Raw genomic sequence first — 21488 nt, forward strand, 5'->3', positions numbered from 1 at the left:
AGAAACGACCTTGAAGTCTGTGAGGAGCTTAACATGAGAGCCAAAGAAGCATTCACAGTGACGACAGAAAGGACTCGAGAAAGACGGAGAGGTGGGATACACCAACAAGTGATGGACACGATACACAGTGCTTTGTGTACCACTAACAACAATCTTCAACACATCTATCGAAACCCCTGTTTCGATAGATGTGTGAAAGACAGCAAATATTATCCTAATTTTTAAAAAGGGGACAGACACATTGCTTTAAACTACAGACCAGTGTCATTGACATGTGTGCAAAGTCATGGAGAAGATTATCAAGAGAAGAGTGGTGGAGCACCTAGAAAGGAACGAGCTTATAAACGATAATCAGCATGGATTCAGAGACGGGAATTTCTGTGTCACAAACCTACATACTAGAGTTCTATGACAAGGTGACAGCAGTAAAGCAAAAGAGAGAGAGAGGGGGGAGGGGGTAGATTGCATTTCCTTGGACTGTAAGAAGGCTTTTGACGCAATTCCACACGAGATTAGTGGAAAAGCTAGAGGACCAGGCAGGTATAACAGGGAAGGCACTGCAATGGATCAAAGAATACCTGAGGGGGAGGCATCAGCGAGTCAGAGTGGGCGCCTGTGACGAGCGGGGTTCCACAGGGGTCAGTCCTAGGACTAGTACTGTTTCTGGTATATCTGAATGACATAACGGAAGGAATAGACTAAAGAAACTAGAGAAAGTGCAAAGGTTTGCAACAAGACTAGTCCCAAAGCTAAGAGGTATGTCCTACGAGGAGAGGTTAAGGGAGATCAACCTGATGACACTGGAGGACAGGAGAGATAGGGGGGACATGATAACGACATACAAAATACTGAGAGGAATTGACAAGGTGGACAAAGACAGGATGTTCTAGAGATTGGACACAGTAAGAAGGGGACACAGTTGGAAGTTGAAGACACAGATGAATCACAGGGATGTTAGGAAGTATTCAGCCACAGAGTAGTCAGTAAGTGGAATAGTTTGGGAAGCGATGTAGTGGAGGCAGGATCCATACATAGCTTTAAGCAGAGGTATGATAAAGCTCACGGTTCAGGGAGAGTGACGTAGTAGCGATCAGCGAAGAGGCGGGGCCAGGAGTTTGGACTCGACCCCTGCAACCTCAACTAGGTGAGTACACACACACACACACACACATACACATACACACATACACTCATACACAGTCACACAGTCACGCACACACACACACACACACACACACACACACACACACACACACACACACACACACACACACACACACACATACACATACACACACACACACATACACACACATACACACACACACACACACACACACACACACACACACATACACGCACACATCACACACACACACACACACACACACACACACACACACACACACACACACACACACACACACACACACACACACACACAAACCTAACCTAACACATTAGCTCATAAATCCCCTCGCCACACACACATTTTTACGATAAGCTGAAGCAGCTAGGACATCCCAACAGGATAAAAACAAAATGGGCTCTCAAAAGGGAGGACGTAAAGGCAAGGGAACCGATGATGGCTGGTCGGAAAAGGAAGAATGGGTAGAACGGCTCGAGAACAAAATGGAACAACAATGGGAGAAAAGGTTAAACGAGCTTTGCAATAACATGTTAGAGCAAATATCTGCAGACAGCAAGAAGTGGGAATCACGAGCTGTAGTAGCTGAGGCAAAGATACAGAGATTAGAGGAAGAAATGGATGTGCTGAAGCAGGATCTAAAGATTAGGTCCGAAAGGAGCAAGATGACTGAAATGGGAACATCAGCAGGAAGCAAGGGGACTGAAGGAGGGGATGGATCTAAGCAGTCTTTTGCAGCAGTAATATCAGGCCATCATGGTGTCTGGGAGATGATTAGGGAAACAGCAAAGGAGATGCTTAAATCAGATCCAGAGATACAGAGGGAAAAGAAATGGGAAGAGGAGAGGGAGAGGTCAATAATTATTCATGGGCTTCAGGAGGCTGAAGGGCAGGCCTATGATGAAAGAAAGCATTGGGAGAAAACAGATTAAGAACATCATTTTAATAACAGGAGATAGGGACATGTCTCAGGTAGAAAATTTTAACAGACTTGGGGGGGTATTCGAGGGAAAAAAAATCGACCAATCAGATTGACATTCAAGACAGATGTGGTACGGAACAGGATACTACAACAGAAACCACTGTTGAAGGACTCTCCAGATTATCAAAAAGTGTTCCTCAATCGAGACAGAACACGAAAGGAAAGGGAACAACTGAAAGTGAGAGCAAGACAGAACCAGTGGAAGGAAAGAGAGACAGGACAGGCAACGACAGACAGGAAAGCTCAGCCTTTGGGGGAACATCAAACACAAATGCTTACAGAAACCTCTCAATCCCTGTCACCACATATCAACCAAACACGGTAAAGAAAAATGAACCTCACTCCATAGCCACCACCCCCCTAAGCACTAATTCCACAATCACAGCAGCCTCCCATAATATTGTGCCCTGCCTCCCACCCTCCCAGCCTGCACCTTCCTCTTCCATCTCCCAAAATAGAGTAATGGAAATGAAGCTAAAGGTATGGTACACCAATGCAGATGGAATAACAAATAAAAGAGTGGCAAGAATGCATCATTGATGCATCACCTGACATCGTAGCACTAACAGAGACAAAACTTACAGGGATGATAACAGATGCAATTTTTCCACCTGGATATCAGATTATGAGGAAAGACAGAGAGAACAGAGGAGGGGGAGGAGTAGCATTGCTCAAAAAATCAGTGGAGTTTTGAGGAGATGGGAGGAATGGAAAGAAGGGAAACAGACGACTTCATTGTAGGAACACTTCAGACTGGGGGTCCAAAGGTGATGATAGCAGTGATGTATAACCCACCACTTAACAGTGGGAGAACAAGAGAAGAGTATGATGTGCGCAATAGGGCAATGGTGGATACACTAGCTGAAGTGGCCAGAGGGCTCATATGGGTAGGACAAAATTGCTTATAATGGGGGATTTCAATCATAAAGAGATTGACTGGAAAAACCTAGAGCCACATGGGGGACCAGAAACACGGAGGGCTAAGATGTTGGAGACTGTATTGGAGAACTTCATGCATCAACATGTTAGGAATACAACCAGAGAGATAGGAGAGGATGTTGCAGCAAGACTGGATCTCATATTCACCTCGAATAGTTCAGACTTAAGGGATATCACCCACGAAAGACCCCTTGGCGCTAGTGATCATGATGTCCTGAGTTTTGAATATCTTGTTGAGTTAACAGTGGAGAATGCAGCAGCACGAGAACAAAGAGAGAAACCAAACTTCAAAAAAGGGGACTACATAGGAATGAGAAGTTTCCTGCATGAAGTGCAGTGGGAAAGAGAACTAGATGGAAAGACAGTAAATGAAATGATGGAAATAGCGACCACTAAGTGCAGGGAGGCAGAGGAAAGGTTCATACCAAAGGGCAACAGAAAAAAATGGTAAGACCAGAGTGAGCCCATGGTTTAACTGGAGGTGTAAAGAGGCCAAAGCCAAGTGTGCTAGAGCGTGGAAAAGGTATAGAAGGCAAAGGACTCAAGAAAACAAGGAGCTGAGCAGAAGAACCAGAAACGAATATGCAAGGATAAGGAGAGAGGCCCAGAGGCAATACGAGAACGACATAGCATCAAAAGCCAAATCTGAACCAAAGTTGTTATACAGTCACATTAGGAGAAAAACAACAGTCAAGGACCAGGTAATCAGGCTGAGGAAAGAAGGAGGGGAGATCACGAAGACTGACCAAGAAGTATGTGATGAACTAAACTAAAGATTTAGAGAAGTATTCACAACAGAGTCAGGAATGCTTCCAGCAAACTGTGGAGGTAGGGTGCACCAGCAGGTGCTGGACACAATACACATAACCAAGGTAGAGGTGAAGAAACTGCTAGACGAACTCTATACCTCAAAGGCGGTGGGCCCAGATAACATATCTCCATGGATACTGAGAGAGGGAGCAGAGGAACTGTGTGTGCCATTAGCAGCAATCTTCAGTAAATCTATCGAAACAGGGCAGTTGCCTGAGGCGTGGAAGACAGCACATGTAGTTCCAATTTTTAAGAAAGGGGACAGACAGGCAGCATTAAACTACAGACCAGTGTCATTGACTTGTATAGTATGTAAAGTCATGGAAAAGATTATCAGGAGAAAAGTAGTGGAACACATTGAAAAGATTGGGCTCATACATGACAGCATGGCTTCAGAGATAGGAAATCCTGTGTCACAAATTTACTTGAGTTCTACGATAAGGTAACAGAAGACAGGAGAGAGAGGGATGGGTAGATTGCATCTTTTTAGATTGCAAGAAGGCTTTTGACACAGTACCACACAAGAGACTGGTGCAAAAATTAGAGGAGCAGGCAGGAATAACAGGGAAAGTACTGTAATGGATCAGGGAATACCTGACAGGAAGGAAACAACGTGTGTTGGTACGTACTGAAGTGTCGGAGTGGGCGAATGTGTCGAGTGGGGGTTCCACAAGGTTCAGTCCTAGGCCCGGTGCTGTTTCTTGTATACGTGAATGACATGGTGGAAGGAATAGATTCAGAAGTGTCACTGTTTGCTGATGATGTGAAACTGATGAGGAGAATACAAGTGGGAGAAGATCAGTTAAGATTACAAGGGGATCTGGACAAACTACAAGTATGGTCCGACAAATGGCTCCTGGAGTTTAACCCCAGTAAGTGTAAGGTCATGAAGATTGGGAAAAGACACAGAAGACCGCAGACGGAGTACAGGTTAGGAAACCAACAGCTGCAAACGTCAGTTAAAGAAAAGGATCTTGGGGTAAGCATTATAATGAACATATCCCCTGAGGCACACATCAATCAAATAACTGCTGCAGCATATGGGAGATTGGCAAACCTGAGATTGGCATTTAGACATCTGAGTAAGGAGTCATTCACGACATTGTACACAGTGTACGTAAGGCCTATACTGGAATATGCAGCGCCAGTATGGAACCCTCACTTAGTCAAACACGTCATGAAATTGGAGAAAGTGCAAAAATTTGCTTCACGATTAGTCCCGGAACTGAGGGGTATGTCTTATGTGGAGAGGTTAAGGGAACTCAACCTGATGACACTAGAGGATAGGAGGGATACAGGGGACATGATAACAACGTATAAAATACTAAAAAGCATTGACAAGGTGGACAAGGATCGAATGTTTCAGGGATGGGATACAGAAACAAGGGGACACAATTGAAAACTGAAAACCCAGATGAGTCATAGGGATGTTAGGAAGTATTTCTTTAGTCTTAGAGTTGTCAGGAAGTGGAATAATCTGGAGAGTGAAGTAGTGGAAGCAAGTTCCATAAATAGCTTTAAGAAGAGGTATGACAAATATCATGGAGCAGGGAGAGAGTGAATTAGTATCGACTAGTGAAGCGGCGGGGCCAGGAGCTATGACTCGACCCCTGCAGCCACATATAGGTGAGTACACACACTATTCAATAGAACAAGAAACCATATAATAATTTTTGAGCCAATTATTATTTACCTTAAATCTGCTTCTTTCTCTTCCTCCTGGTTCCAGTCCTTGATGCTGGTGAGTGGGTCCTTGATGCTGGTGAGTGGGTCCTTGATGCTGGTGAGTGGGTCCTTGATGCTGGTGAGTGGGTTCTTGATGCTGGTGAGTGGGTTTTTGATGCTGGTGAGTGGGTCCTTGATGCTGGTGAGTGGGTTCTTGATGTTGGTGAGTGGGTCCTTGATGCTGGTGAGTGGGTTCTTGATGCTGGTGAGTGGGTTTTTGATGCTGGTGAGTGGGTCCTTGATGCTGGTGAGTGGGTTCTTGATGCTGGTGAGTGGGTCCTTGATGCTGGTGAGTGGGTCCTTGATGCTGGTGAGTGGGTTCTTGATGCTGGTGAGTGGGTTTTTGATGCTGGTGAGTGGGTCCTTGATGCTGGTGAGTGGGTTCTTGATGTTGGTGAGTGGGTCCATGATGCTGGTGAGTGGGTCCTTGATGCTGGTGAGTGGGTCCTTGATGCTGTTGAGTGGGTCCATGATGCTGGTGAGTGGGTCCTTGATGCTGGTGAGTGGGTCCTTGATGCTGGTGAGTGGGTCCTTGATGCTGGTGAGTGGGTCCTTGATGCTGGTGAGTGGGTCCTTGATGCTGGTGAGTGGGTCCATGATGCTGGTGAGTGGCTCCTTGATGCTAGTGTGTCCTTGATGCTAGTGAGTGGGTCCTTGATGCTGGTGAGTGGGTTCATGATGCTGGTGATGGAACTTTGTTGCTGATAAGGGGACCTTGATGCTGGTGATGGGTCCTTGATGCTGGCGAAGGGTTCTTGATGCTGATGAGGGGACCTTGATGTTGGTGAGGGGTTTTTGATGCTGGTGAGTGGGTTCTTGATGCTGGTGATGGGTTCTTGATGCTGCTGAGGGAACCTTGATGCTGCTGAGGCGTTCTTGATGCTGGTGATGGGATCTTGATTCTGGTTAGTGGTCCTTGATGCTGGTGAGGGGATCTTGATGCTGGTGAGGGGTTCTTGATGCTTGTGATCGGACCTTGATGCTGGGGAGGGGACCTTCATTCTAGTGAGGGAATCTTGATGTTGAAGGGTTCTTGATGCTTGTGAGGGAACCTTGATGCTGGTGAAGGGTTCTTGATGCTGGTGAGGGGACCTTGATGCTGAAGGGTTCTTGATGCTGGTCAGGGAACCTTGATGCTGGTCAGGGAACCTTGATGCTGGTGAAGGGTCCTTGATGCTGTGAAGGAACCTTGACGTTGAGGGGTTCTTGATGCTGGTGACGGGATCTTGATGCTGGTGAAGGGTTGTTGATGCTGGTGAGGGGACCTTGATGCTGTTGAGGGTGTCCTTGATGCTGGTGATGGGATGTTGATGCCAGTGAGGGGACCTTGATGCTGGTGAGGGTGTCTGATGCTGGTGAGGGGATCTTGATGCCGATGAGGGGACCTTGATGCTGGTGAGGGTATCCCTTGATGCTGGTGAGGGTGACCTTGATGCTGGTGAGGGTGACATTGATGCTGGTGAGGGTATCTCTTGATGCTGGTGAGGGTGACCTTGATGCTGGTGAGGGTGACATTGATGCTGGTGAGGGTATCCCTTGATGCTGGTGAGGGTTTCCCTTGATGCTGGTGAGGGTGACCTTTATGCTGGTGAGGGTGACATTGATGCTGGTGAGGGTGCCCTTGATGCTGGTGTGGGGATCTTGATGCTGGTATGGGGACCTTGATGCTGGTGATTGGGTTCTTAATATGTGTTTTTTCCATGATCCAGACTGTGTAGGACCCGTCCGGGTTTAGCGCCCTCCCAATAAATTTAATAATTTTCTTCCTTGTCCTCCCGTTGCCTTGTCTTTGTCCTCCCTGTCCCTTGTACTCCTCTTCCTTGTCCTTCTACTTTGTCTTCTTCCTTGTTCTCCCTTTGCCTTGGATTCCTCCTCGTTGTCCTCCTCTTGTCCGTTCCTTGTACTCCTCTTTTCCTTATACTCCTCCTTGTCCTCTTCCTTTCCCACTAATCTCTCTCTTTTTCCTCCTACTTCATCATTCCTACCTGTCTTGTCTCCTCGCTCTCCCTCTTCCTACTTTATCCCCCTTCCCTCTTTTTAACCATCCTTCTCTCTTCTTTTCTCTACTTCATCACCCTTTGCTCCTCCTCCCCTCCCCCTACACCCCCCCCCTCCCCCCCTCCCCAGCAACACAAGGCTGGCTGGTGGTTTGATTAATCTGTAGTGTTGTCATCCTGGTCACTCGTCTGGAAATACATACGTTGAATTTTTCGTCAGGGAATTGTTCTTGGTGGCTAATTGGCTTTGTAAGAGAGGTGTGTGTGGGGGGGGGAGGAAGGGCTGGGATGGGGGAGGGGGATCTTGCTAGAAACCTGTGGGGGTGGGAGAGGGAGAGACACAAAGAGAGAGACGGTGTTAAGTAGAAGGTTGGGGGGATGTTAAGCTGAAGGTTGGAGGGTGTTTGGTGGATGTTTGGAAGGTGTGGGGGTGTTTGGTGGAAACTGTGGGGGTGTTTGTTGGAAGGTGTGGGGGTGTTTGGAAGGTTGGGGGTGTTTGGTGGAAAGTGTGGGGGTGTTTGGTGGAAGGTGTGGGGGTGTTTAGAAGGTTGGGGGTGTTTGGTGGAAAATGTGGGGGTGTTTGGTGGAAGGTGTGGGGGTGTTTGGAAGGTTGGTGGTGTTTGGTGGAAAGTGTGGGGGTGTTTGGTGGAAGGTGTAGGGGTGTTTGGAAAGTTGGGGTGTTTGGTGGAAAGTGTGGGGGTGGGGTTTGTTTGTTTGGTGGAAAGTGTGGGGGTGTTTGGTGGAAGGTTGGGGGTGTTTGGTGGAAAGTGTGGGGGTGTTTGGTGGAAAGGTGTGGGGGGGTTTGGTGGAAAGTGTGGGGGTGTTTGGTGGAAAGTGTGGGGGTGTTTGGTGGAAGGTGTGGGGGTGTTTGTTGGAAAGTGTGGGGGTGTTTGGTGGAAAGTGTGGGGGTGTTTGGTGGAAAGTGTGGGGGTGTTTTGAAGGTTGGGGGTGTTTGGTGGAAAGTGTGGGGGTGTTTGGTGGAAATGTGGGGGTGTTTTGGAAGGTTGGGGGTGTTTGGTGGAAAATGTGGGGGTGTTTGGTGGAAAGTGTGGGGGTGTTTGGTGGGTGTGGGGGGGGTGTTTGTTTGGTGGAACGTGTGGGGGTGTTTGGTGGAAAGTGTGGGGGTGTTTGGTGGAAAGTGGGGGTGTTTGGTGGGGGGGGGTGTTTGGTGGAAAATGTGGGGGTGTTTGTTGGAAAGTGTGGGGGTGTTTGGTGGAAAGTGTGGGGGTGTTTGGTGGAAAGTGTGGGGGTGTTTGGTGGAAAGTGTGGGGGTGTTTGGTGGAAAGTGTGGGGGGTGTTTGGAAGGTTGGGGGTGTTTAGTGGAAGGTTACGAGAGTTTTCTTTACCCTCATTGCCCGTCCTGAGGCCAAAATTTTCTGTTTATTACCTGATCAACCAGTCTGTGGTTGTTACTGGCCTGTGTATCCACCACAGCCTGGTTGATCTGGCACTTGGCGATGGTAGTGGTCCCGTTTTCTCTTGAAAACTTTCACAGTTTTTCCGGCAGTATTTCTGATATCTGCCGGCAGCAGCAGGTTGAATAGTCCGGACCACGGATGTTGACATAGAGTTCTCTTATTGTGCGCATGGTGTGCTTGCTTTTCACTAGGTTCATTCTACAATTCTTTCAATATCTCTCACTCTGGTACGTTTTTATGGTAATTTATCGATTTGCATGCAGTATCTTCCATGTCTACCTACCTACCTGGAGTCTACGTGGAGAGTATTCCGGGGGTCAACGCCCCCGCGGCCTGGCCCATGACCAAGTCTCCCGGTGGATCAGGGGCTGATCAACTAGGCTGTTACTGCTGGCCGCACGTAGTCCAATGTACGAACCACAACCCGGCTGATCGGGCACTGACTTCAGGTATCGGTCCAGCTCCTTGAAGACTGTCAGGGGTGTGTTTATATACACCTAGGATTAATATGATACTGTAACAGTTGATAATCTATCTGATCACTTTCCAAGGTTCACAGTGATTAATCTTGACCACATTTACATCAAATAGTTAAATATACAAAGAAAAACACTTATTTTTAACAGATCAGTAGTTAAGGTGTTTGATGGAACTTAAACGTACAGTGAAGGTTCTCTGTACACTCTCTAGATCTGCAATTTCACCTGCTTTGAATGGGGATGTTAATGTACAGCAGTATTCCAGCCTAGAGAGAACAAGTGATTTGAAAAGGATCATTATTGGCTTGGTATCTCGTCTTGAATGTTCTCATTATCCATCCTATCAGTTTCCTCGCAGATGTGATAGTGGCACTGTTGTGGTCCTTGAAGGTGAGATCCTCAGACATTACCACTCCCAGTTCTTTCGCATTACTTCTCCGATTTATTGTGTGATTAGAGTTTGTAGTATACTCAGTTCTAGCTATTATTTCCCATAACGGAGTAGTTGGAATTTGTCTTCACTGAAAATCATATTGTTCTCCGTTGCCCATTGAAAAACTTGGTTTATATCTTCTTGGAGCTTTGCCGTGTCCTCAATGGATGACACTCTCATGTAGATCCTAGTATCGTCTGCGAAGGATAATACGGTGCTATGGTTTACATCTCTGTCTATGTCTGATATAAGGATGAGGAACAGGATGGCGGCGAGTACTGTGCCTTGTGGAACAGAGCTCTTCACTATGACAGCTTCCGATTTAACTGTTTACCACTACTCTGTGTTCGATTGGTTAGAAAGTTGAAGATCCGTCTGCCTGCTTTGCCAGTTACCCCTTTATTATGCATTCTGTGTGCTATTACACCGCGATCCTACTTGGCAAAGGCTTTTTCAAAATTTTTGTATACTATACCTGCATTTTGTTTGTTTTCCAGTCCATCTAAGCCCATATCATAGTGATCCAGTAGCTGCGAGAGGCAGGAACGATCTGCTCTGAACCCATGTTGCCCTGGAGTGTGCAGTTCTTAGGACTCCAAGTGGTTTGCAGTCCTGCTTCTTAGAACTCTTTCATGTTATATAATCGGGTATGTCTTTCTTCTTCTCTCTAGAGCGTACATTCCCAGTACTTCGAGGTGTTCACAGTAGTTTAAAAGCTTGATTGATTCTGTGCAGGAAGTAAACAATCTTTATAAATTTGCCATCCCTGCTCTCTCTCCTGCCTTGAACGGGACCGTCATCCCTGATCTCCTGCCTTGAATGGAGCCGTCATTCCTGATCTGCCCTGAACGGAGCCGTCAACACAGATCACTATTCTAAGCGGGAGAACACAAGTGATTTCGGTAGTGTAAGTAATGACATCATTACTTATAAATATTTTTTTTTATCTTCTACCCCAACTATTTTTTTAACCTGAGGTTTGCGGCATTTGTCGCAATGTGTTCTTCGAGTGGTAGTAGGTCATATGATGTCATATTCAAGTCTTTCACATATGCTTCTCTCTTTCTACGAGATGGTCCTCCTGTGTTTTAGGTTCTCCATTCTTTCTACATCTAAGCAGTTTAAAATTCACTCGCAGTGAACATCATGTTTTCTGCTGCCCGCTGGACGACTTTTGTTGATAGATCTAAGAAAGCAGCCTAACCAAAGTGCGCTAAAACGTTCGTAACGCTAACCAGCTTAACTGACTTAATCTTCCCTACCATTTACTACCTTCAGTTGACCGTTTTCTTTGGGGGAAGCAAATCATTAGGCGGACTTTTGTTGATTATTGAAAAAATGGAATGTTTATCTAAAATGCTATGATTCAGTAGTTTTATTATTTTTATACTTTTCTTCCCCATGAGTTCTTGTGGTGCCGCACACGAAGTCGTCCACGAAGTTGCTTGCGAAGTCGCCCACGAAGTTGCTTGCGAAGTCGCCCACGAAGTTGCTTGCGAAGTCGCCCACGAAGTTGCTTGCGAAGTCGCCCACGAAGTTGCTTGCGAAGTCGCCCACGAAGCAACCTATGAAGTTGCCCAAGATGTCGCCCAAAAAGTCGGCCACAAAGTCGCCTACGAAGTATTCCGTCACTGTCTCTGGCTCTTCCTTGTGGCAAAACGCGGGATACTTTAACGTGAGGGTCGTTAAAACTGTAGGCAGTTGCACCTGTAACGTGAGGGTCGTTAACAGTACAGGCAGTTACACCTGTAACGTGAGAGTCGTTAACAGTACAGGCAGTTACACCTGTAACGTGAGAGTCGTTAACAGTACAGGCAGTTACACCTGTAACGTGAGGGTCGTTAACAGTACAGGCAGTTACACCTGTAACGTGAGGGTCGTTAACAGTACAGGCAGTTACACCTGTAACGTGAGAGTCGTTAACAGTACAGGCAGTTACACCTGTAACGTGAGGGTCGTTAACAGTACAGGCAGTTACACCTGTAACGTGAGGGTCGTTAATGGTACAGGCAGTTACACCTGTAACGTGAGAGTCGTTAACAGTACAGGCAGTTACGCCTGTAATGGGCTGTGTGGGTGATAAGTGTTACAATTCTCCACATCTCTCAGCCACACCACACAAATCATACGCAGATTCCTGCCTCTCATCGCGCGCAAATATTGTTAATTCCCTCTCTCTCTCTGTCTCTCTCTCTGTCTCTCTCTGTCTCTCTCTGTCTCTCTGTCTCTCTCTGTCTCTCTCCCTCTCTCTCTTTCTGCGTAAATGTAATCCCCGCTTCTATCTTCCCTTTTCACTCTCCTTACTATCCCTCCCGTCTCACTCTTCTCCCTTGGTGCTTAACCTCACTAAAATTTTCTACAAATATTGGCGCATGTGACTGGTATAACATCCATCACTCCCTTGTTCCTACTCTACCTCACTCCCTTGTTCCTACTCTACCTCACTCCCTTGTTCCTACTCTCCATCACTCCCTTGTTCCTACTCTCCCTCACTCCCTTGTTCCTACTCTCCCTCACTCCCTTGTTCCTACTCTCCCTCACTCCCTTGTTCCTTCTCTCCCTTGTTCCTACTCTCCCTCTCTCCCTTGTTCCTACTCTCCCTCTCTCCCTTGTTCCTACTCTCCCTCACTCCCTTATTCCTACTCTCCCTCACCCCTTGTTCCTACTCCCCCTCACTCTCTTGTTCCTACTCTCCCTCACTCCCTTGTTCCTACTCTCCCCTCTCGTTACCTCTCTCCCTTAATCTTCTTGTGCCTCCACATTCTCTTGTTCTCACTGTTTTCTCCCTTTTATATCATACCTTCCCTTCTCTCTTGTTCCTTCTTGTCCTTCCCTCCATTGTACTGTGTCTTCACTTCCCCTGTCTGTTCACTTCCCTTTTCTACTTCCCCTGTCTGTTCACTTCCCCTGCCTGTTCACTTCCCCTGTCCACTTCCTCTGTCTGTTCACTTCCTCTGTTCACTTCCTTTGTCTGTTCACTTCCCCTCCTCTCCTTTATCTTATCTCCTCTCTTGCTTCCCTTTACCTCCCCTCCCCAGTCTTTCTTCTCCCTTCCCTCCTTGCCTCCTTTCCCCTTTTCCCTCCCGTCTCCTCTCATATACCCTTCCCTCCCAAGTTCTCCCGGTCTCCCCCTCCCCTTCCCTGTCTCCCCTCGCCACACAAGGGGAAGCAGCTCCGCGCCAGCGATTACCTTCATTTTTCCCCTCAGGCCAGAGCAAACTGGGGAAAATTTGAGCACCCTCGTCCTTTGACGATCTAATTCTTTTCCAGCCCCGCTTATCCACCCTTCCTCTCTCTCTCTCTCTCTCTCTCTCTCTCTCTCTCTCTCTCCTTATATGTTGTGGTAACATAGTAGTTTGGATGCTAGTATAAGGTTCTTGCAGCCAGTCAATTAGGCAGTCAGCCAGCCAGCCAGCCAGTCAGTCAGTCAGTGAATTTGACAGTCGGTCAGCGAATGAATCAGTCAGTCAGTCAGTCAGTCAGTCAGTCAGTCAGCCAGCCAGCCAGCCAGCCAGCCAGTCAGTCAGCCAGCCAGCCAGTCAGTCAGTCAGTCAGCCAGCCAGCCAGCCAGCCAGCCAGTCAGTCAGTCAGTCACAGAGTATAGAAGGTGTGTAAGTTGACTTCGTCAACAAAATTGCAGAAAAGAAAGCATTTATTAATATCACTTTCTACTTATTTTCCCCTTACTCTTTTCTCCCTCTCCCCTTCCTTCATCATCTCCCCTTCTTTCATCTCCCCTTCCTTCACCTCCTCTTCCTTCATCTCTCCTTCCTTCTTCATCTCCCCTTTCTTCTTCACCTTCCCCTCCTTCACCTCTTTCTTCTTCACTTCCTCTTCCTTCTTCCCCTCCCCTTTCGTCTTCGTCCTCTTCTTCCTCATTTTGTATTTTCCTCTTCCTTTCTTGCTTCGTCCTCTTCCTACATTCTTTCACGTCTTTCATCCCCTTCTTCGTGGTCTTCCCCGTCCCTCCTCCTCCTCCTCCTCCGGTCTGGTGGAGGCAGTATGCCACATAATTGAATCTTCGACACCGCTCGCCACCGTTCGCCTCTGATCAAAAGAATTTACAAATGAATCTGTCGGCACACATGACACGGCGAGACAGGTTCTCTCTCTTTGTTTGTCTCTTTGTTCCCCTTCCTAGGCTTTACCTGGTTTTTTTTTCTGCCCTCTGTTGTTTGTTTACTGTCTTTGTGTGTTTCACTCCTGGTGTGTGTGTGTGCTTTTGTGGTGTGTGTGTTTGTGTGTGTCTTGTGTGTGTATGTGTGTGTGTTTGTTTTGTGGTGTGTGGGTGCGTCTTTTGTGGTGCGTGTGCGTGTGTTTCACTCCTTCTGTGTGTGTGTGTGTGTGAGTGTGTGTACTCACCTAATTATACTAACCTAATTGTGGTTGCAGGGGTCGAGACTCAGCTCCTGGCCCCGCCTCTTCACTGAGTGCTACTAGGTCCTCTCCGTCTCTGCTTCCTGAGCTTTGTCATACCTCTTCTTAAAACTATGTATGGTTCCTGCCTCCACTACATCACTTACTAGGCTATTCCACTTCCTGACGACTCTATGACTGAAGAAATACTTCCTAACGTCCCTGTGACTCGTCTGATTCTTCAGCTTCCAATTGTGACCCCTTGTTTCTGTGTCCCCTCACTGGAACATCCTGTCTCTGTCCACCTTGTCTATTCCCCGCAGTATCTTGTATGTCGTTATCATGTCTCCCCTGACCCTTCTGTCCTCCAGTGTCGTCAGTCCGATTTCCCTCAACCTTTTCTCGTACGACATTCCCCTGAGCTCTGGAACTAGCCTTGTTGCAAACCTTTGTACTTTCTCTAACTTCTTGACGTGCTTGACCAGGTGTGGGTTCCAGACTGGTGCTGCATACTCCAGTATGGGCCTAACATACCCAGTGTACAGTGTCTTGAACGATTCCTTATTAAAGTATCGGAACGCTATTCTCAGGTTTGCCAGGCGCCCGTATGCTGCAGCAGTTATTTGGTTGATGTGTGCCTCCAGTGACGTGCTCGGTGTTATGGTCACCCCAAGATCATTCTCCCTGAGTGAGGTCTGTAGTCTTTGTCCACGTAGCCTATACTCAATCTTCATGACTTTGCATTTGGCAGGGTTAAATTCGAGAAGCCAGTTTCTGGACCACGTGTCCAGCCTGTCCAGGTCTCTCTGCAGTCCTGCCTCATCCTCATCCGATTTAATTCTTCTCATCAACTTCACATCATCTGCGAATAGGGACACTTCAGAGTCTATTCCTTCCATCATGTCGTTCGCATACATCAAAAATAGCACTGGTCCTATAACTGATCCCTGTGGGACCCCGCTTGTCACAGGCGCCCACTGTGATACCTCTTCATGTACCATGACTAGTTGTTGCCTCCCAGTCAAGTATTCTCTGATCCATTGCAGTGCCCTCCCTGTTATATGCGCCTGATCCTCCAGCTTCTGCATTAATCTCTTGTGAGGAACTGTGTCAAAGGGCTTCCTGCAGTCCAGGAAAATGCAATCAACCCACCCCTCTCGTGTCTTACTTCTGTTACCTTGTCATAAACCTCCATAAGGTTTGTGGCACAGGATCTGCCTTCCATGAACCCATGCTGGTTTTCATTTATAATCTTGTTCCGTTCCAGGTGTTCCACCACTCTCCTCCTGATAATCTTCTCCATGACTTTGCATACTATACAAGTCAGAGACACAGGTCTGTAGTTTAGTGCCTCGTTTCTGTTTCCTTTCTTAAATATGTGTGCGTGTGCATGTGTGTTTACTCGCCTTTTTGTACTCACCTGTTTGTGGCTGCAGGGGTCGAAACTCAGCTCCTGGCCCCGCCTCTTCACTGATCGCTACTAGGTCCTCTCTCTCCCTCCTCCATGAGCTTTATCATACCTCGTCTGTGAAGACTTACTCAGCCCTGTAACAACTTCAGACAGTATTACTAAGGCTGGCTCCTCCTCAGGAAAATTAATGTATTGAAAAAGAATAAAAACTGACAAACATAAACACTTTATTATTTAGAAAATATAAAATATAAAACACTTAAATATGAAGTATTAATCCAACATTAAAGAAAATGAAAAATGAGAAATATAAATGATAACTGAATTCAACGCTAATATAAATGTATATAAAACATGGGTGTCTGGTGTTGGTGACACTGCGTGTTGTTGAAATCGTAGCCATTACTGATGATTGGGGGGGGTCGCAGGTGTTGATGACAACCCACCGGCTCGTTCTTCACAGATTTTCTAGCTTTCAGTAATCCTTCCAGATGACAGGAAAGCAGGTTTTCTCCCCTGCAATGATGAGGGGTTATATCCTGCTACTTGCATACACAAACAGGTAAGTGGATCAAAATTCGGGACATCTCAGAACGTTAGTCCGTCTCCTTCAATTCTACTCGTTGATTGGCAGGTGACCCTCTCTGTCATCCAAGCTGGAAAGATAGACAGGTTACCCACTGCTTAAGAAATCACTCTCCATGATAAGTACAATACCTAAAAGATGTGGTGATTATTACAATAGTCAACTTAGAGCAAGACTGAAAGGACTAAGTTTATTATTGGCCAAAAGTGAAGCTTTCAACCAATAAATCCACTAGAATACAAGGCAGGCATGTGCTTACAGTAGTGCTGGGAGCTGTGAGTCTAGTGAGTTAAGCAGCTGGCAATCAAACTATCACTTTCGGGGTGGGGGGAAAAAAAAGGTGGGAATAGTGGGGCTTAACAAGTAGCCGGCAAGCAAACTATCACTTTCGGGGAGGGGGAAAAAGGGGGGGAGCTGGACTTACCCTACCTTAACAAGTAGCAGGCAATGAAACTATTGTTACTATATCGCTACTCCTATCTATTGAACTTTTCCCTCACACTTCCCCATACCAAGACTTATAGTCAAGGAGTATAAGAAGAATAGGCGAGGAAAAAGTTCTAACATGTGGAAGTTGCATAAGGCAACAAATCTTCTACTGACTGTCACGACTTAACCAGTCAGAGAAATAATTTGATGAACCATTGATGTACACAATATGGAACTTAAAAGCCTGGAGTGCCAATGTCCACCGCAAGAGGCGACTGTTGGTTCCCTTAAAAGTTTCTAGGTATATCAAAGGTTTGTAGTCCGTTTCTAAAATGAATTCTTTTCCCAGCAAATAAAATTTAAGTTTGGAGATACCCCACACAAGGGCTAAACATTCCTTTTCTATTGTGGAGTATCTCATTTCTGCAGGAAGGAGTTTCTGGCTTAGGAAGCATACAGGGAAGGGAGTACCATCATGGTATTGTAGTAACACCGCACCTAAGCCAGTATTGGAGGCATCAGTTCTTAAGCAAAATGTTTTATTAATATCTGGAATCTTAAGTATAGGGTCTTTCGAAAAGATACTTTTCATCTCATTAAACTTTTCCCGAGCTACGTCGGAAAGTTCAAGAGGTTCCTTCACAGACTTTTTAAGGAAGTCGGATAAGATGCCTGTAAGATCAGTAAGGTTCGGGATAAACCGTGCATAAAAATTTACAGAACCAAGAAAGCTACACATGAGCTTCTTGGTTTGGGGGAATTTAAATTCTAATAAAGCTTTGATCTTACTGGGGAGAAGCTGCAGAGAGTTATTAGAAAGTATCAGTCCAAGATATCTAATCTTGTTATACTCAAGGAAGCATTTCTTTGGCTTGGCAGCGAGGCCATGTGAGCGTAACCTACGTAAAACTGATGTTAATGTTTGGATATGCTCGCCCCACGTGGATGTCATTATGTAAATGTTATCAAAATAAACTGAAACATTTGGCATATTACCCAAGACCTTTCTCATCAGTCTCACGTAGGTAGCACAGGCAGTTACCAAACCGAAGGGCATAGTTCTATATTGCATCAGTCCTTGGTGTGTAGGAAAAGCGGTGTACTGCTTACTTGATGATATGCCTGCGCAATATCAATCTCTGAAAAGAAGCGTCATAAAATTTGTGTAGATCGCTATCTATTAAGGGCATAGGCTCAGCATCACACCAAGTTATAGCATTAAGGCCTCTGAAGTCAATAGCAAGTCTATATGAATTATCCTCCTTCTTAACTATGACTGCTGGTGAGCAATATGCAGATACTGAAGGTTCAATGATCTTTAGTTTTAATAATTTGTCTACCTCTCGGTCAAATGCATCCCTAAGGTGAACTGGAACTGGGTATAATTTTCGTTTGATAGGATTTTCCGTCACTAAGTCAATCTTATGGACTACCGTGGAGGTAACACCTGGAATATCAGAAAAGACGTCTGAAAAGTTACTCACACATTGAAGTAGTTCATGTCTCTTATGGTCATCCAAAGATTCATTAATATTAATGTTGGTTGCGCCCGAATGGTCAAGAGTCACCAAGTCATGTAGTTCTTCATCATAGTCTAAGTTAGAGGTGTCAATTACACACACCTTACATTCTTCAGTTGTCTTACTAAGTTCGTGTGGAAAAACTAAGTCAAAGTTATTAAGGCAGTTGACCGAATTTCTTCGGTAATATTTCTTAAGGATGTTGATATGATAAAGCTTAGGTTTCCCCTTGACTTCTATGAGGTAGTTAACTTTGCCACAAATATTTAATACTTTATATGGACCTTTCCATGCTACTAATAATTTATTTGACTTGATAGGCAAAAGTATCAGAACTTCATCCCCTACTTTAAAACTTCTCCTCTGACTTTTGGAATCAAAATAGGTTTTGTACTGGTCCATTGACAAGCTTAGGTTTTTCGAAACTATGTCAGAGGTCTCCTCAAGTTTGGATCTAAGGTCAAGGAGAAACTGGTAAGAAGACTGAACCTCAGCACTCGCCTCCTCATTAGTCCATAAGTCATGAAGGATGGACAATGGGCCTCTGGCCTGTCTACCATAGAGAAGTTCAAAAGGTGAAAACCCCAAAGAGTCACTGGGAACTTCCCTCATGGCAAACAAAGCACAGGGTAGGTAACGATGCCACTCCTTAGGTTTAAGGGAGCAAAGTTTCCTTAAAATGGACTTAAGAATCGAATGCTGGCGCTCAATCCTCCCATTACAGCTGGGATGATAGGGTGTGGTGAAGAGAGGCTTCACTCCCAGAAGGTGGTATAGATGTTGCATTAAGTCAGATGTGAATTGTGTCCCACGGTCAGACAAAATTTCTCTAGGGATGCCCACTCTGGAGAAGATGGACAAAAGGGCTTCAGCCACTCTGTAGTAGTTATGGTCTTTAAGGGTACGGCTTCAGGGAAACTCGAAGCATAATCAACTAATGTCAATATATATCTATGTCCCCCAGATGAAAGTGGAGATAAAGGACCAACGATGTCAATAGCTACTCTTTCAAAGGGTACCATAAAGATAAGCATTTTGACCATAGGTACTCGCTGGGTACCTCGGGAGGATGACAGTTGGCAAACTTTACACGATCTACAATAGGTAGTGACATCTGAGGACATTTTTGGCCAAAAATAGGTTTCCCTAATTTTATTTAAGGTTTTACGATGCGAGAAATGTCCGGCCACTGGCAGGTCATGAGCCATTTTAAGAACAGTCTCTCTGCATTGACTTAGACTATTCCATCTTAGTTGTTCCATCTCATCTGAATTTAATTTGAATGCTGACTTGTACAAGATACCTTTTTTATATGAAAAGTTTTTTCTTTGGATAACTTGATTTTGTTTAGCGGCATTATGGCAATTCTGAAGAGAATGGCAATTACGTTGTAAATTGACAAAGGAGTCCTTCGATACATCTAAAGGCTTAAAGTCAGGGAAAATCAAAGGATGGACAGTAGGAAAAGCCTGGGCTTTGGTCTGAGTCCTAGTCAAGACATTTATGGTATCGGAGGTGATATCTTTACTTTCATCTAACAAGTGAACCGGTGATCCTACTACCTCGCTTTCGAGAGTAGTATCAATGGTTTTTAATCCCACATGAATCTCACGAGACATTGTCTCATCTGAACTTTCGAGGGGCTTCTCTGACTCTACAGGAAGAGGATCTGAAACACTTATGTCCATCTTTGGTGATGAAAGGTCAACGTCAGAACGAAGAATGGCACCTTTTATATTACCTATTAGTACGGAGCAAGAAGTGATGGGAGCTAGTACGGCTTCAGACCAACCTGTGAACCATTTAGACCTAATGTAACAACGGATGGTATGAAAAGTGTCCGTACGGCCCAAGTAGTCTGAAAGTATAGCAGAGGAATGAGTTTCTTTAAGGTTAGGGAACAGCTTATCAGAAATGACTATACATGTGCATCCAGTGTCTCGTAAAATGGTAGATACATTAAGTCCATTAACTGTTCCTGAACAGAAGGGTGCTTGGTCATTACAGTCTTTAAAACATCTTCCAACTTTTTGGACCTTCTTAGAAGGACAATCTGTCCCTTAACACCACACAAATGACAAGCAGGAATAAAAGAAGTCATTTTACTTTCCACTAGAGGCTTTGATTTCTTAAGGTCTGATGAACCCTTGCCCTTAGGGTTCGACCCCTTTAGGTCTTTATAGGAATTGTGAGCCTCAGCATACAGGTCAGCAGCCTCAGCAACTTCCTCAGCTTTAATCAGGTTACGTTCTCTAATGAATGTTCGTATCTGGTGAGGAAGAGCTGTCAGGAACTGGTCAGCAACCAGGAAGTCTCTAAGAGATTCATAACTGTGATCAATTCCTGAACTCTCTATCCAAAAGTCGAACAAACGAAAGAGTGTTACCTGTAACTGCTGAAAGTTCTGGCCAGGCTGTAAGGTGGCATACCTGAAATCTTTCCTGTAAGAATTAGTGGTTTTTTGATATGCTTTAAGGATTGATTTCTTCAGTAGGCTATAATTACATATAATATCCTGTGACAAAGTTGCATAGATATTCAAAGCAGTACCAGAAAATAACATTCCTAACCTGGTAGCCCAGGTGTCAGCAGGCCATTCACAGAGAGTAGCGGTATTTTCAAACCTGATAATGTATGAAGTAATGTCATCACCCTCTGTGAAGGGAGGTAAATTAGGTGTTGGAATATGTGCACTAGCTGCATGATGTTCAAGTACTCCTTGCTCTAATTGTTGTTGTGTCAAAGTTAACTTTTTATTCTCTAATTCAAGGCGAGATTTTTCAAGCTCGCGATCCTTTTCTCTCTCTATTAACTCAAGTTCTCTAGCTTTTTCCTCACGTTCTGTAGTTTTTTCCTCAACTTCTCTATCCTTGGCTCTTTCCTCAAGTTCTCTTAATTTAACCTGTTCCTCACGTATCTTAGCTTGTTCCTCACGTATTTTAGCTTGTTCCTCACGTTCTCTAGCTCTTTCTTCACGATCAAGTCTATCACGCTCCTTTTTGTCTTCTTTCTCTTTCTGTCTTTCTTGGATTTCTCTCTCAATTCTCTCTCTCTCCTTTTTCTCCTGTCTTTCAAGGTTCTCTTTCTCCTTTTCCTCTTCTCTCTTGATTCTCTCTCTCTCCTTTTCTTCATCTCTTTCCCTTTGTCTTTCTTCTCTCTCAATTCTCTCTCTTTCAAGTCTTTCCTGGATCTTAGCACTAATGAAAGATTCTAAATTTTTCCCTGTTATTCCTAACTTCCAGCATTCATTCAAAAC

Source organism: Cherax quadricarinatus, chromosome 1 (genome assembly GCF_038502225.1).
Source record: "Cherax quadricarinatus isolate ZL_2023a chromosome 1, ASM3850222v1, whole genome shotgun sequence".
Lineage (NCBI taxonomy): Eukaryota > Metazoa > Arthropoda > Malacostraca > Decapoda > Parastacidae > Cherax > Cherax quadricarinatus.